Genomic DNA, 14,109 nt, shown 5'->3' on the forward strand with positions numbered 1-14,109 from the left:
TCATCCAAAAAAGCGACATGTAAAGTTTTCTGGATGCAAAACTTCCAGGTAATGTGGACGCTATAAAATTGATACTAGGTTTTGTGTTTAAGTTATTTGGAACAACTATAAACTAAAGGTAAATCAACAATTGATGATTGTATTATCTAATACTCAAGATGAATATATTTCCCTTGTTTAAAGGGTCAAAGAAGCCATATGGTTGATAGGAATGATTGAGAAGTTATAAATTACTCGTGTGAAGATACTCCATGATAGTTAAAGTGTCATTTACTTGGCCAATCATCAAGTGTATCATAGAGAATAAAACACATTGTCATCTATTTGCATATAGAAAGGGACATGATTAAGTCGAAGAAGATTGTGATTCAGAAGGTGACTTCAAAAGAAAATTTGGCAAATGTGTTTACCAAATCATTTCCTAGATAAAAGTTCAAGCATTGCTTGGACTTGATCAAGTTCATTGAAGAGTGATTCAAGCTTTGAAGAGAGTAGTTGTGTGGTTCGTAGCTAAAATAACACCATCCTTGATTTTGAGTCAAGATGTATAACTCAAAATTTCAAGTGATTTACCAAGTTTTAGGTTTTCAACACTATAAATCGTTAGGCGCGCGGGAGCTGGGTGTAAGACCTAAATATTTTAATCCATCTTAGATTATATTATTATTATTATTATTATTATTATTATTATTATTATTATTATTATTATTATTATTTTTAGACTTAAATACATTTGTCATCCTATTTAAAATTTTAGTTCCCTTATTTTAAAATTCATCATTTTTTCTCCCCTATTTAACATATTCCAAAATATTTTGGTCTCCCTTTTTGTAGAGGTGACAATATCATCTATGATTGTTGCGCCGCAAAAAATACAGAGTCACCGCCATATTTTATTTATTCTAAAGGAAAGGGAAAATAACGATAAAATCCCAAAGAGAACGGTCTTCGCAACCAAGATCGGATTAAGAAGTTGGTTATGCGAGGGGAAAATATTAGCACCCCTCACATCCATCGTATTCGATTGGAACCACTATGCTTGTATCAATGCGTATGGATGTTGTTTATCTGAATGTTACTCGCTATTGGTTAAATGAGATGAAAGAATAAGATGGAAAGATAAAATAAGTTTTAAATTAGTGTGCTCGCCAAGGTTTCGACCCCTTGTGCCTGCATATCCTCATTCATGCAATAAGGAAGTTAGAGCTCCGTAGTTCCAATCATAAAATAGAGTATTTGTTTGGTTATTTTTATGAACAATATTGACATTCGCGTTCTGATGTCAACTTGCTTGTATGCTCGAGAATGAGAGCGTTAAGTGTTTGTTTGTTTTCGATATAATGGATGCGCTTGGATCATACTCTAGCAGTTAAACATTATTTGCTCACGCATAGGGGCTTAAGCTTCGTTCACGGTAGAACGAAAGTAACACGCCCTTTCAGAAAAGGTTTTGAAAGATGCCCTAAGTCAGAAAATTGATTTGATTGGTTGAGGTTGACTTTAGCACGGAGGCAAGCATTAGACCCTTGGCTAGGTACGGTCGACAATCTGAGTACTTGGGACTTGGCAGGATAGTGGCATCATAACCACTCTTTTTAATCCAAAAGAAGTTTGATTTGTGAGATGATTTGGCAAGCTTAATCATTAGTACTTAGAGGAAGACAAGTATGTAACCCCTTGCTAAGTACGACCAACAATCAGAATACTCTGAAGTTGAGAGGACAATGGCATCCTAACCACTCTTTTTCTCTCTCTCTCTCTCTCTCTCTCTCTCTCTCTCTGAGCACCATATTGAACTTGTTTTATTATTAGATGTTTTGAGGAGGAAGTCAAGCAACGGGTCACGAGCTAGGTATGACCGACAACCCAAACACTTGAATGTTGTGTACAAGCACGTACATCCCACATTTTCCATATTTTACACATGCTGCCAATTTCAAACGTTCTTCATCTTCATTCTCTTTCCCTCCACCATGTCGAAGCTCATCACCGGCGGAAGTGGAGCCACCATTCACAAAATTACCAAAGCTAATCTGCTATAAAATTCACACTCAATCTAAATCCATAAATAAAATTCCCTGAAACTTCAAAATAATTCCAGATCGAAGAAAATAGTTCAAGAACCCTAGCTCTAAGAACAAAATTTAATGGTGGATATCTAGAATCAAAGCCCTAGAGGTTAGGTATTTGATCCACCACAACAAGCTCTACATGATTGTAACTTATTTGCAATGAATCGAGAAGAAAAAAATACCTCTGAAGCTAAGAATTGCTCCGACGAGTTGTTGAATCGAAGAAGACGAAGCTTATGCTAAGGAATCACTTGAATCAGGTACTTCTTGCTCCTATCATCTTCTTCTTTCTTATTATTCTCTTTTTCTTCTTCCATTTTCTGAGATTGGATGAGTGTGTTACGAGAGAATTATAGAGAGTGGATCTCGAGTTGCTCTGAGATTGATGAGGCTAAGCTCTAATCTATTAAAGCTTCAATGTTGAGCTTTAATTGAGTATTTCGAAGGAGCTTTCACTACGCCAAATAAGGGAAAAGAGGGCGCTTATTTTGGCCTATAACAGCGCTTTTAAGCGCCCTCTAATCTGGCGCTGGCATAGGTAAAGACAGCGCTTTGTTCTCCTGGAGAAAGCGCTGTCTAAAGTGGCCACATTATAGTGCGCTTTAAGAAAAAAGCGCCCTCTGGAGTGGTCCATTCAGGGACACCTTAGAGGGCGCTTTCTGGTAAAAGCGCCCTCTAAAGTTGTCAGTGTAAAGTGTTTAGAGGGCGCTTTCAGGAAAAAGCGCCCTCTAAAGTTGTCATTGTAAAGTGTTTAGAGGGCGCTTTCAGGAAAAAGCGCCCTCTAAAGTTGTCAATGTAAAGTGTTTAGAGGGCGCTTTCAGGAAAAAGCGCCCTCTAAAGTTGTCATTGTAAAGTGTTTAGAGGGCGCTTTCAGGAAAAAGCGCCCTCTAAAGTTGTCAATGTAAAGTGTTTAGAGGGCGCTTTCAGGAAAAAGCGCCCTCTAAAGTTGTCAATGTAAAGTGTTTAGAGGGCGCTTTCTGGACAAAGCGCTCTCTAAAGTGTTAGTTATTTTAAAAAAATTTGTTTGAAAAACAGTGGATATATATTTAATTGGTAACCTGTTCGCATGCTGCAAAAGTGTAAAATTCATATTGATTTCATCCTTTAATCCAATGTTATACACCATTAATCCATTGATATATACAACATGAATCCATTTATATACAACATTAATCCTCCATATATACAACATTAATATATGATTCTTTGATCAACAATATACAACAACATATTCTCAAAGTACTACAATTAAGAGAATAAAACATAGCAACCAACACCCAGTGACCACTGTATCCAAAAGCTGTCTAGTAGTTCTAACCAATACTAAACAAAAACGCCCATCCACCCATGGTGGCAAACATGTTCTGTATATCCAAAAGCTGTCTAGTAGTTCTATCGCACATCCATACAAAATAAGGCTCAACCAAAACAACAAATGGCAACATAAGTAGTCCCCTGCAAAAAGAACACGTCCAAATGCAAATAACACAGAACTGTCAAAAGGCGATTGAGCAACAAATAGTAAACAATGGCATAAAGTTAAATGACATAGCTAATATTACCTGAATTCCTGCATGGCTGTTAAGGTAAAAATCAAATTCCCTAGGGTGACAAATGCCGGTGTCTACCACGGTTCCTTTGACAATTTAGAACAACAAAATCAGCAAAAAGTGATAAATTCAAATGATAATATATACCAGCTGCGTTGAGAAATATATTGAAAAAACCTGGCATAATTTTTCCACTTCTATCGGTCTCTTTGGGGTTGACAGGAAAGAGACGGGTGTGATGTCTCTTTTGGACCACTACAAAAGTAACTTTAGGTAGATACCCATCCTCTATTGAGACACAAGCCTGTATCTCCGACCATATTTTTTCTTTGCCAACCTTCAAGTCCGGACTTCTCCAATTATCAAATGTAATCGGAATATGTTGTCGAACAAGGAAACCAATGTAACTTGCCAACATTGAACCCTTATCTTTTGAAGATAGAATTGATATATGTTTAGATGGACATGTTCCATTGTCGTAGAGGGATACTTTCAAATATCCAGCATCATCATCTACGCGAATGAGGCTTGACGATAATAGAGCATCTCCATCTAAACAAATATCAATTGATACTTTCGAGCATCCCTTGCCCCTTGCACGAATGATTGACTTCATAATAGCCATTTTACCTGTAAAAAAGAAAACAATTAAAATCAGATGACAAATGTAAAAACAATTAAAATCATAAAAGTCATTTTACCTGTAATAAAGAAAACAATTAAAATCATTTGACCTGTACCTTTTTCACTAAGTTCTCTTTCTTTTCTTGGTTGGAATATGTTCTACATGTCTCTTAACAACACGGACGGTTGGATTGATCCAAATACCCTCATTATGATCATTTCTAATATATGAATCATTTGATATATTATTCTCATCTTGATCATTTCTGGTAAACGATTCAATCTCAACATCAATATCATCACCTTGATCTCCAGTGTTTTCATCAATTACTTTGTTGGAAAAAAGAACTATAGACCATTTCGTACTTTTCGGATCATTGACATAGAACACTTGTCTAGCTTGAGAGGCTAGAATAAAAGACTCATCTTTGTATCCCACCCTATTAAGATCCACTTGAAAAAATCCTGACTTATCCATTCGAATGCCGTTATTATTTTCAACCCACTTGCAACCAAATATAGGAATCTGAAACTTCTCATAATCAAACACCCAAATGCGCTCGATAACACCAAAATACGACAGATTTGCAAATTTGGGGTTTAAGTCCTTCACACTTGATATGTGCATTGCTTCAGCTACCACGGTGACACCACTATTCTGCATAGTACTTTTATCATCTTGTTCTTTGGTATAAAATGTGTATCCATTAATCGCGTATGCGCTATAAGAAAAAACATGGAAACTTGGACCATATGCTAAGCATCTCAACCTTTCTGTTATTGAAGCGGGATCTGAATAATACTTTGAATAAATATGATCCTTAAACCAAGGTATAAAACATCGATTGTGCTCTCGTACTATCCAATTTTCATTTCTATTGGGATTTAAACCTCGGAGAACATCCTTGTGAATTTCAACATACGGCTCAACCTCATTCTCATTGTGCAGAACATACAAATGCACTTGATCCCGTTCGACCCTTGATACTGCCACGATTTTATTTCCAATTAGATTTTTTTCCTTCTTTCTTTTCGACAAGCTGAGACTTGGGGAGTCCGATTGACTGAACATTAGACAAATATTCAGTACAAAACTCAATCGCTTTTTCAACAATGTATCTTTCAACCATACAACCTTCTGGTCGACTTCGGTTCTTCACGTACCCTTTTAATATTTTCATATAACGTTCAACAGGGTACATCCATCTCATATAAGCTGGTCCACACAATTGTGTCTCTTTCACAAGATGAGCAATCGTTTGGACATGCATGTATCTTATCATAGCTCATGCCAATAGAGCACAACATCTTTTTGGTCTCATATGTTCGATTGGGAAGAACATTATCCTCAGGAAGCATATCTTTCAAAAGGGCTAATAACTCTGTGAAACTTTTATCCGACCACCCATTGCCCGTCTTTAAGTTGTACAACTTTAATACCGCAGACAATCTTGTGAATTTAGTGCAACCATCATACAAAGGTTTCTCTGCATCACTTACCAACCTCTCAAACATTTCGGGACAATCCTTAAGATCTCCTTCAAGTGCTTCTGCAATCTCTTCAACTCGATCACAATCGTATGTATCTGCGCCACTATAGTTTGAGGCATAGGTCGTACTATCCCCCGGTTCAACATTCTCGTTACTTTTCTCACCATGCAAATTCCAACATGTATAACTTCGATCAATTCCATGCCTCATTAGATGCGATGTCAACTGAACTGCGTCAACCCGTTTCCCATAACAACAACCCAAGCAAGGACATATCATTCTACTGGGGTCTTCGGCGTGCGCAACGGCAAACTTAACGAATTCTAATACCCCATTCTCGTACTCTCTCGACAATCGATTGGAAGACATCCATGTATTATCCATTACTAATTAGAATAAACAAAAAACAATTTCAGAAGAGTTCAAACACATTCGGACCTAGGTTTCTAATGATACTGGTGTTGACACAAAATCAGATATTCATAGGGCTTGAAATTGCCTAATAAACCCAAACAAACGTAGGACTTGAAATTTAACGCATGCGCTATCAAATTTAAAATGACTATGAATATTGAAACTTTACAGGTTGAAACAAACGTAGCATAGACAACAATAACATAAAACTGAAATGGGGCAAAGCTAAAACAAAGCAAGAAATAGGGCAAAGCTAAAACGAAACAAACGTACCTTTGGTGCCAGAAGGAGGAAACGTCGTAGATCTAACAGAGGTGGAAGGAGAACGCCTTAGAACCCTAACGTGAAAAAGAACGAAAATAACAGAGAGTGAAATAACAAAACGCGCAGTATGTTATAATTTTAATGTTTACTAAAGGGGACCTTAGAGGGCGCTTGTGGAAAAAAAGCGCCATCTAAGGTGCGCTGTCTATTGCTCCTTATTTTTTCGCTTCACTTTAGACAGCGCTTTTGTAATAAAACGCCCTCTAAAGTGCGCTGTTGTACATGGACTTAGAGAGCGCTTTCTTAGAAGCGCCCTCTAAGGGTATCTTTAGAGGGCGCTTTCATAAACGCGCCCTCTATTGTTGTCCCTCCATTTCCTCATTATTTTTTCGCTTCACTTTAGAGGGCGCTTTGTTACACAAGCGCTCTCTAAAGTGCGCTGTTGTACATGGACTTAGAGAGCGCTTTTTTATAAGCGCCCTCTAAGGGTACCCTTAGAGGGCGCTTTCATAAACGCGCCCTCTATTGGTGTCCCTCCATTTCCTCATTATTTTTTTGCTTCACTTTAGAGGGCGCTTTGTTTCAAAAGCGCCCTCTAAAGTGCGCTGTCTATTCCTCCTTATTTTTCTCTTCACTTTAGAGTGCGCTTCTTTAAGAAAGCGCCCTCTAAGGTGCGCTGTCTATTCCAGTTTTTGGCGTAGTGTTTGTGTGAGGCTCTGAGTTTTGAGTGAGAGAGAGAGAGATTATGAAGAATCGAGTTTAGTGAAGTGAGTGATTCTAGATCCTTTGAATGAGTGAAGGTAAACAAATTTATAGGGAATAATTAACTGTTGAATCTCAATCTATGTTAGCTCTGTTAGTTTGTTGAAGTAGAAATCAGTTGTGAGTTATAACAATGTTAGATTAGGTTAGTTATATTAGGTTAGTTATATTAGTTAAGTTGATTAAGTTAGTATTGAAATTGAAATTGAGTTTTAACTGTAACTGAAATTGCTATTAAAAAGTTAACTGAATCAAGTTAGTGTTAATCTAATCTCTATTAGTGTTAAGTGACTGTTAGATGATGTGGATTAATGCAGGTTCATTTATGAAAATGATTTATTAGGTGGTGTTAGTTGGTTAGATGAATTATGTTGCTCGAGTTTTGCAAAGCCCTATTATCGTGATGTTTATGTGCAATGCATTGTGATGGATGTTAACTGTTATGTTGAATGTGAATGGTCTGATCAATTTCATGTATGGCATGATGTTGTCTGCTGAATATGAATGATCTGCATGATGTTGTATGTCATGACTGTTTTACATGTATGGATGTGAATTGATGATGATCACATTGCAGGTTATGTTTAATGTGTATCAGGATATGGATTGATGGTGATGCACAACCAAGGCTGCAAATGGATTTATGGCATTGCTTAGGTTGCAGCAGGATACATCATGGCCATGAAGGATTGATGGTGAACAACCAAGGTTGCAAGCCCGTTTAGCTGGTACAGGGAAAAGCAAGTTTCATTCCAAATTTAAGAGCAATCAGGTGGTGAATGTATCATGATGGACCAAAGCTGCAGGGTCTTTGTAAGGCAAGGCAAGGCTTGGTTTGTGAGTTGATGAAATGCCAAGGTTTGTAGTATGAGGTATGTATGTGGTAAGCTCATGCCATGGTATATTTTGCAAATGGTTTGGTTGATGTATCATATGCATGGCATGCTATGTTTGTAATATATGTGTATGCATTGATTGTGTTGGTTGAGTGCATGAATGCAAAACTGGTTTGTACAAGGTTGTAAGGCATGTGGTTGGCAAGGCAAGATGACCAAATCATGGCATGGTGTGGCAAATTTGCAAAACATGGAATTTCATGCTTATGAATAATGTGTGATCATGGAAGCTTAATAAATGATGCAATGATGAAGATGTGATTTGTATTAGGATTTTAGGGTGAAAAAATGTAATGTTTGACTTTGGTCAATAGTTGACCAAAACTCAACTTTTGTAAAAATGAAAATTTTGATATTTCTTTTGTAATGAACATTGTATAAACTAATGAATGAATGAAATTCCTTTTATTTGAATGAAATTATCTATGGTTGAATGTAAACAACTTGATTTTTACATGAAGTTTTCCATAAAAACCAAGATTGATCCATGATTAGAAGTAAACGAATCAATCACATTTAAACACTGGAACCATAAGGATCATGAATGCATGATAACACACGAATTAAATGGACTAAAACAAATGGATGAATCAAATGTTAATAGCCTACAATGCACTATGAAACACAATGGAATAATGAAAAATAAAGGACCAAAAGATCAAGAATCAATGCATTTATTAATCATGCACCAAAGGCCTAAGATCAAATGGACTAGGAATGGCCAAATGGAATACACATGTATGGATACTTGAACAAGGCCTTGGATCATATGAAATCCCAAAGATGTAGATATGTGGGTCAAATGAATGGTTTCTATGATCACATAACTCACTTTATGATTGATGATGCATGGTGTGATGGTCAAGAATCACACCCCAATGAATTAGGGTTTTATTAAATCCCAAGGTCGAAAGTCAAACCAATAAGGCCCATAAGTACCAAGTTTCCCTGATTGGGGTTTCATGATGCACACCAACAAATCAAGGTATTCAAACCAAGCACAAAGGCTCCAACATCAACTCCCAACACATGACCCCAAAATTAGGATTTGGTGATCAAAACAAAGCTCATGAGGTCAATCACAAGTTCTAATCAGAGCAAAGTCAAGAATTAGGGTTTGGATGCACATATCAATACCATGTTTGTAAAATCCACGAATTAAGGTCCCAAAGGTCAAGAAATTAGGGTTGCACCCCCTCTTGATTCCAAATGATGAGCAATACCATAATCCCAGGGCTTGGTCCTCAAGCAAATGCTAGCTTTTTGTAACCACTAACTTTGAATCTATGATGATTATTTAAAATTGTTAACATGAATGAATGACGCACATGTATGAGGCATGAATGAGTACAGATGAATCTCAAGTCAAAGCTTAGATGAAAAGTGAAAAGGGGAGGGAAAATTTTGGGGTATGACAGTTGCCCCTATTTAATCATCTTAAACCTGAATGCGCGAATTGCGACAACTTTTCAGGTATTCAAGGTAGAAGAGGATTAAATACCAAAATATCCGAAAATTTTCCCGTTAAGAAAGACTGTAATGTGACAAAGATAAATGCATTGGGATAACATGTAGACTTTCATAGGTTCATCTGTTGGGGGTTGATTGAAACATTATGTGGGGAAGTATATCCATCATAAAGAAAAAACATGATATGCATGTTATATGTAATGTATGTTTGATTTTTTATGATGCATGAATGCTATGTGGACATATGGGTTAATGATGAGTGACATATGAGTGTTATTCACAAAGGTAAAAACTTTATCATGTGTGGTAAACTTCGAGTCGCCACTAACTGCACCAAAGAAACCTGCGTTGAGGGAACGAATCATGTTACCACCACTGCTGGAGGTTTCAACTTGATCTGGCTGAGGAGGAAGGATATCTGACATAACCGGGAAATCATTTGAGATGCTTATGGATATCAAGCGTTTACTATACACTACCAATCACCCTTTAGGACTTTTAAGGAAATCAAAGCAATGCACAAAAGTTTCCATTAATTTTAGCTTTTATTATTCTCAAAATTTTATGGCATTATGTGATCAAAATAAATTGTTATTTTGCAAACAAAATGCGAGAGAAATGAAAAGCAATTGATAAAGGAAAAATGAATTTTATTGATTGTGGAAATTTTGTACATATAATGTTGCTACAAGAATGCAAAAATCCTTAGAGAGGAAATTGCAAAAAAATGAATAACAAAAGCAAATAGCAATGGGATTTTATATTTTGATTTTCCATTGGTTACAACACCGACTATCATCCACTGTAAGATCTAAGTTCCAAAATTTTACTTCAGTTGATGATGATTGGATTGATCTTTGGCCTTCCGAGAACAAGCTGTAACGAATAGGCTCAAGGGTTGTAGTCAAATGCCTTTATCCCTAACTTTTGCCTGAACATTTTCTATTTTTTTGGTCCATCGGGATGCTCATTTTTTCCTAAGTCTCCATTTCGGGTTTTTAAATTAGCGAGCTTCTGTATTATTTTTATTTGATCCCTAACTTTTGTATAGACATTTCATTTTTTGGTCCATCGGGATACCCATTTTTGCCTAGATTGTCCTTGCGGATATCAATCTAGCGGGATTTTTTTATTCATTTTTTAGGCATGATATTTTTTAATTGCATCAGAATTCACTGGGAGTGGAAAATATTCCCCATCCACAGTGGTAAGGATCAGGGCTCCACCCGAGAAGGCATTCTTGACAACAAAATGGTCCTTCATAGTTAGGAGTCCAATTGCCCCGTGGATCCAAGTGTATAACAGAGAATTTCTTGAGCACGAGTTCACCTTCATGGTACACACGAGGGATAACCTTCTTATCAAAAACTCGTTTGAGGCATCTCTGGTACAACTGACCATGGCAAACATCTGTCAAACTCTTCTCTTCAATGAGATTCAACTGATGATATCGGGATTGCACCCATTTGACTTCATCAAGGTCAACTTCCATGATAACCCTAAGCAAAGGAATTTCAACCTTAATTGGAAAAACACCCCCATCCTATACACAAGTGAAAATGGAGTTGCCCTAGTGGAAGTACGAACCAAAGTTCTATAGCCATGCAAAGCAAAAGGAATCATCTCATGCCAATCATTATAGGTTCTGACCATCTTCTGGACAATCTTTTTGATATTCTTATTTACTGCTTCTACGACACCATTCATCTTGGATCGATATGGTGAATAGTTGTGGTGCTCGATCTTGAATTCTTGACACAACTCACTCACCATATTGTTATTGAGGTTATTGGCATTATCAATGATAATCTTGCTAGGAATACCATAGCGACAAATTATCTATTTCTTAATGAATTTGGTTACCACTTGTCATGTGAAATTAGCATAAGAATAGGCTTCAACCCACTAGGTGAAATAATCAATAGCAACTAGAATTAATCAATGACCGTTGGAAGCTTTCGGCTCTATCATTCCAATCATATCAATACCCCACATAGAGAAGGGGCCAAGGAGAAGCCAAAACATTCAATAGAGTTGGTGGAACATGAATCTTGTCACCTTATATCTGAGACTTGTGTCATCTTCTGACGAAGTTGTAGTAATCAACCTCCATTGTTGTCTAGTAATAACCAGCTCGAAGGACCTTTTTAGCCACGACAGGCCCTTTAGCATGTACACCTTCACATCCTTCATGTATGGACCTTATGATTGTGCTTTCTTCGTGTCTATCCACGCATCTGAGCAACACAGAGTCGTAATTCCTTTTGTATAACACATCCCCATTCAAGAAAAACTTTGCACAAAGTCTTCTAAAAGCTTTCTTGTTAGTAATGGACACACCCTCGATATATTCCTGTTGTCATACGGTGAACTGGACTTTTTTGTGGTTTTAATCGCAATGTCGCGGTTAGCAAGAGTCGCCACCGACTTTTCTTTTATCCAATAAGGAAAGGTGGAAAAGAACAGGAAAAACCTTAATTTAGATTTTGGGTTCGGGAGGTACATTATACAAAGGGAAGGTGTTAGCATCCTTTGTATCCATGGTTATCCATGGGCTCTTAATTGCTCGATCACTTATATTATTTTTGTCTGAAAAAAAGTGTTTGTGAATTGTTTAGAGAAATTGTTTTGAAAAGAGAATTTAACTTTGTAATGATTCTTGTATGAATGTATACAAAGTGATTATCTCGTTTAGTTTTGAAAATTGTTTAGAAAAATATAACTCGGTAATGATTCTAGTATGAATGTATACCAAGTGGTGATTTTCTGAAGGTATTTTGAAAGGTGTGAGGTGTGAAAGAATGTTTTAGGTTGTGAGCCAACAATTAAGAGTTATACCGACCCAAGGTCTTTATGAGTATTTCCTATCCTTATGAGGGTAAAACTGTCCTTATTATTGAGAAATAAGTAGTTTTATCCTTTGGATGTAAAAGGGTCATCGTAGGGTCATCGATTGGTCATTGAAGGCAACAGTTATGAGGATACCTTAGCATTCGAAGGGACTATCATCATTTAACCGTAGGCAACATCGGAGGGTCATCGAGGGACAAAGTTGTATATTCGAAGGCAACATCCGAGGGACTATAATTTATTTTATGATGATTTAACCGAAGGGTCTTTGCTAAGGGTATCCCCACGTTCGCGGGACATGACCGTAATATCGTAATCGTAAGGCAACAAAGAGAGGTCCAAGATCACTTATTCAAAGGCAAAGTTTTACAATTAATTATATAATTAGGATGAAACTCCACATTAAAATTATTAAAAATAATATATTAAAAAATTAATACATTAGAAATTAATACATTAAAAAATTAATTTAGGGTGAAACTCCACAAGGGTATCCCACAAATAAAGTGGAATACCTAGCCAATAACCTTTTCCTGGGATATGTGAACCTTTACGAAACTCAAAAAAAAGAAACATGTCAGAACACCAAATCAGGGTGCAATCGAAGATTACACCGGAGAAATATCACAATAATAAATAGGATAGGATGAATAATGCATGGCTATGATAAAACATAAAAAAAAACAGAATAGAAAAGTCAGCTACTGTCTCGTTCGCCTTTGCCTCGCCTAGCGAAGGGCACGGATTTTGAATTTGAAAACAGCCCCATGTTAGGAACTTTGAATTTTATGGCATTTTACCACAGGAATAACATGGTCAAACATTCAGGGTATTCAGGCATATTTAAATTCCCATACGAAAGCAAATTATATATCAACATTTAATCATGATGCATTATATATGTAGATATGGCCAATTGAAAGTATAAACAATAGAGATACGCAAACCTGTTTGCCAATTCAAGGTTGAAGGGATTGACCACTTGTAGTATCGGAATAAGTTAGGCAGCGGGAATTGGACGGCGATGGCTTCGGTGCAGATGGGCTGCCTTCAGGGTTTCTTTACTCTGAATTCTCCGGGTAGGCAGGGTTCCTATGCCAAAGTTTCTATCCGTCCTTCTCTGTTCTCTCTCTTTCTTTTTCCTCAAGGTTTTGTTCCAAGGAAACCTCAGAGTGTTTTGCTTCTCTTCCTTCTTTCTCCAGTGAATCTCCCAGTGTAAACTCCAAGTCTAACTCCCCCCCTTTTCCTCTACTGAAACTTCAGTATTTATAGACTAATTTCGTGGGTAATGGGCTTGAAATGAGGGAGACCCAAGTCCAAAATAATTTGTTATATTTTATTTATATATTTATTTTAATTAATTAATTAATTAATTAATTATTTTTATTTTTTTTTCGTTTATTTTTTTTTCGTTTTTTTTTTTTTTTTTTTTTTTTTTTTTAGGAAAAATGATGGGTAATTTTTGGGGTATGACAGCTGCCCCTGTTCAATATTCTTGAACCGAGAGAGTTAGGATGGCGTGTATGCCATTCGTGGTCTGGAGGTGGAAGATTATTGAACACTAGAATGCCCCAAAAATTTGCACTTGAGAATCGACAGTTGGTCTTGATGGAGATGGGCTTAAAGATGCCATCCGGGAGGTTTGATGACGAAAGCTTCAGATCGAGCCGTACATTAGGCCAATTTGAAGACATGGGTGCCACACTGGGTCGTACA

The sequence above is a fragment of the Lathyrus oleraceus genome, chromosome 6 (assembly GCF_024323335.1).
Source record: "Lathyrus oleraceus cultivar Zhongwan6 chromosome 6, CAAS_Psat_ZW6_1.0, whole genome shotgun sequence".
In the NCBI taxonomy this organism is placed as follows: domain Eukaryota; kingdom Viridiplantae; phylum Streptophyta; class Magnoliopsida; order Fabales; family Fabaceae; genus Lathyrus; species Lathyrus oleraceus.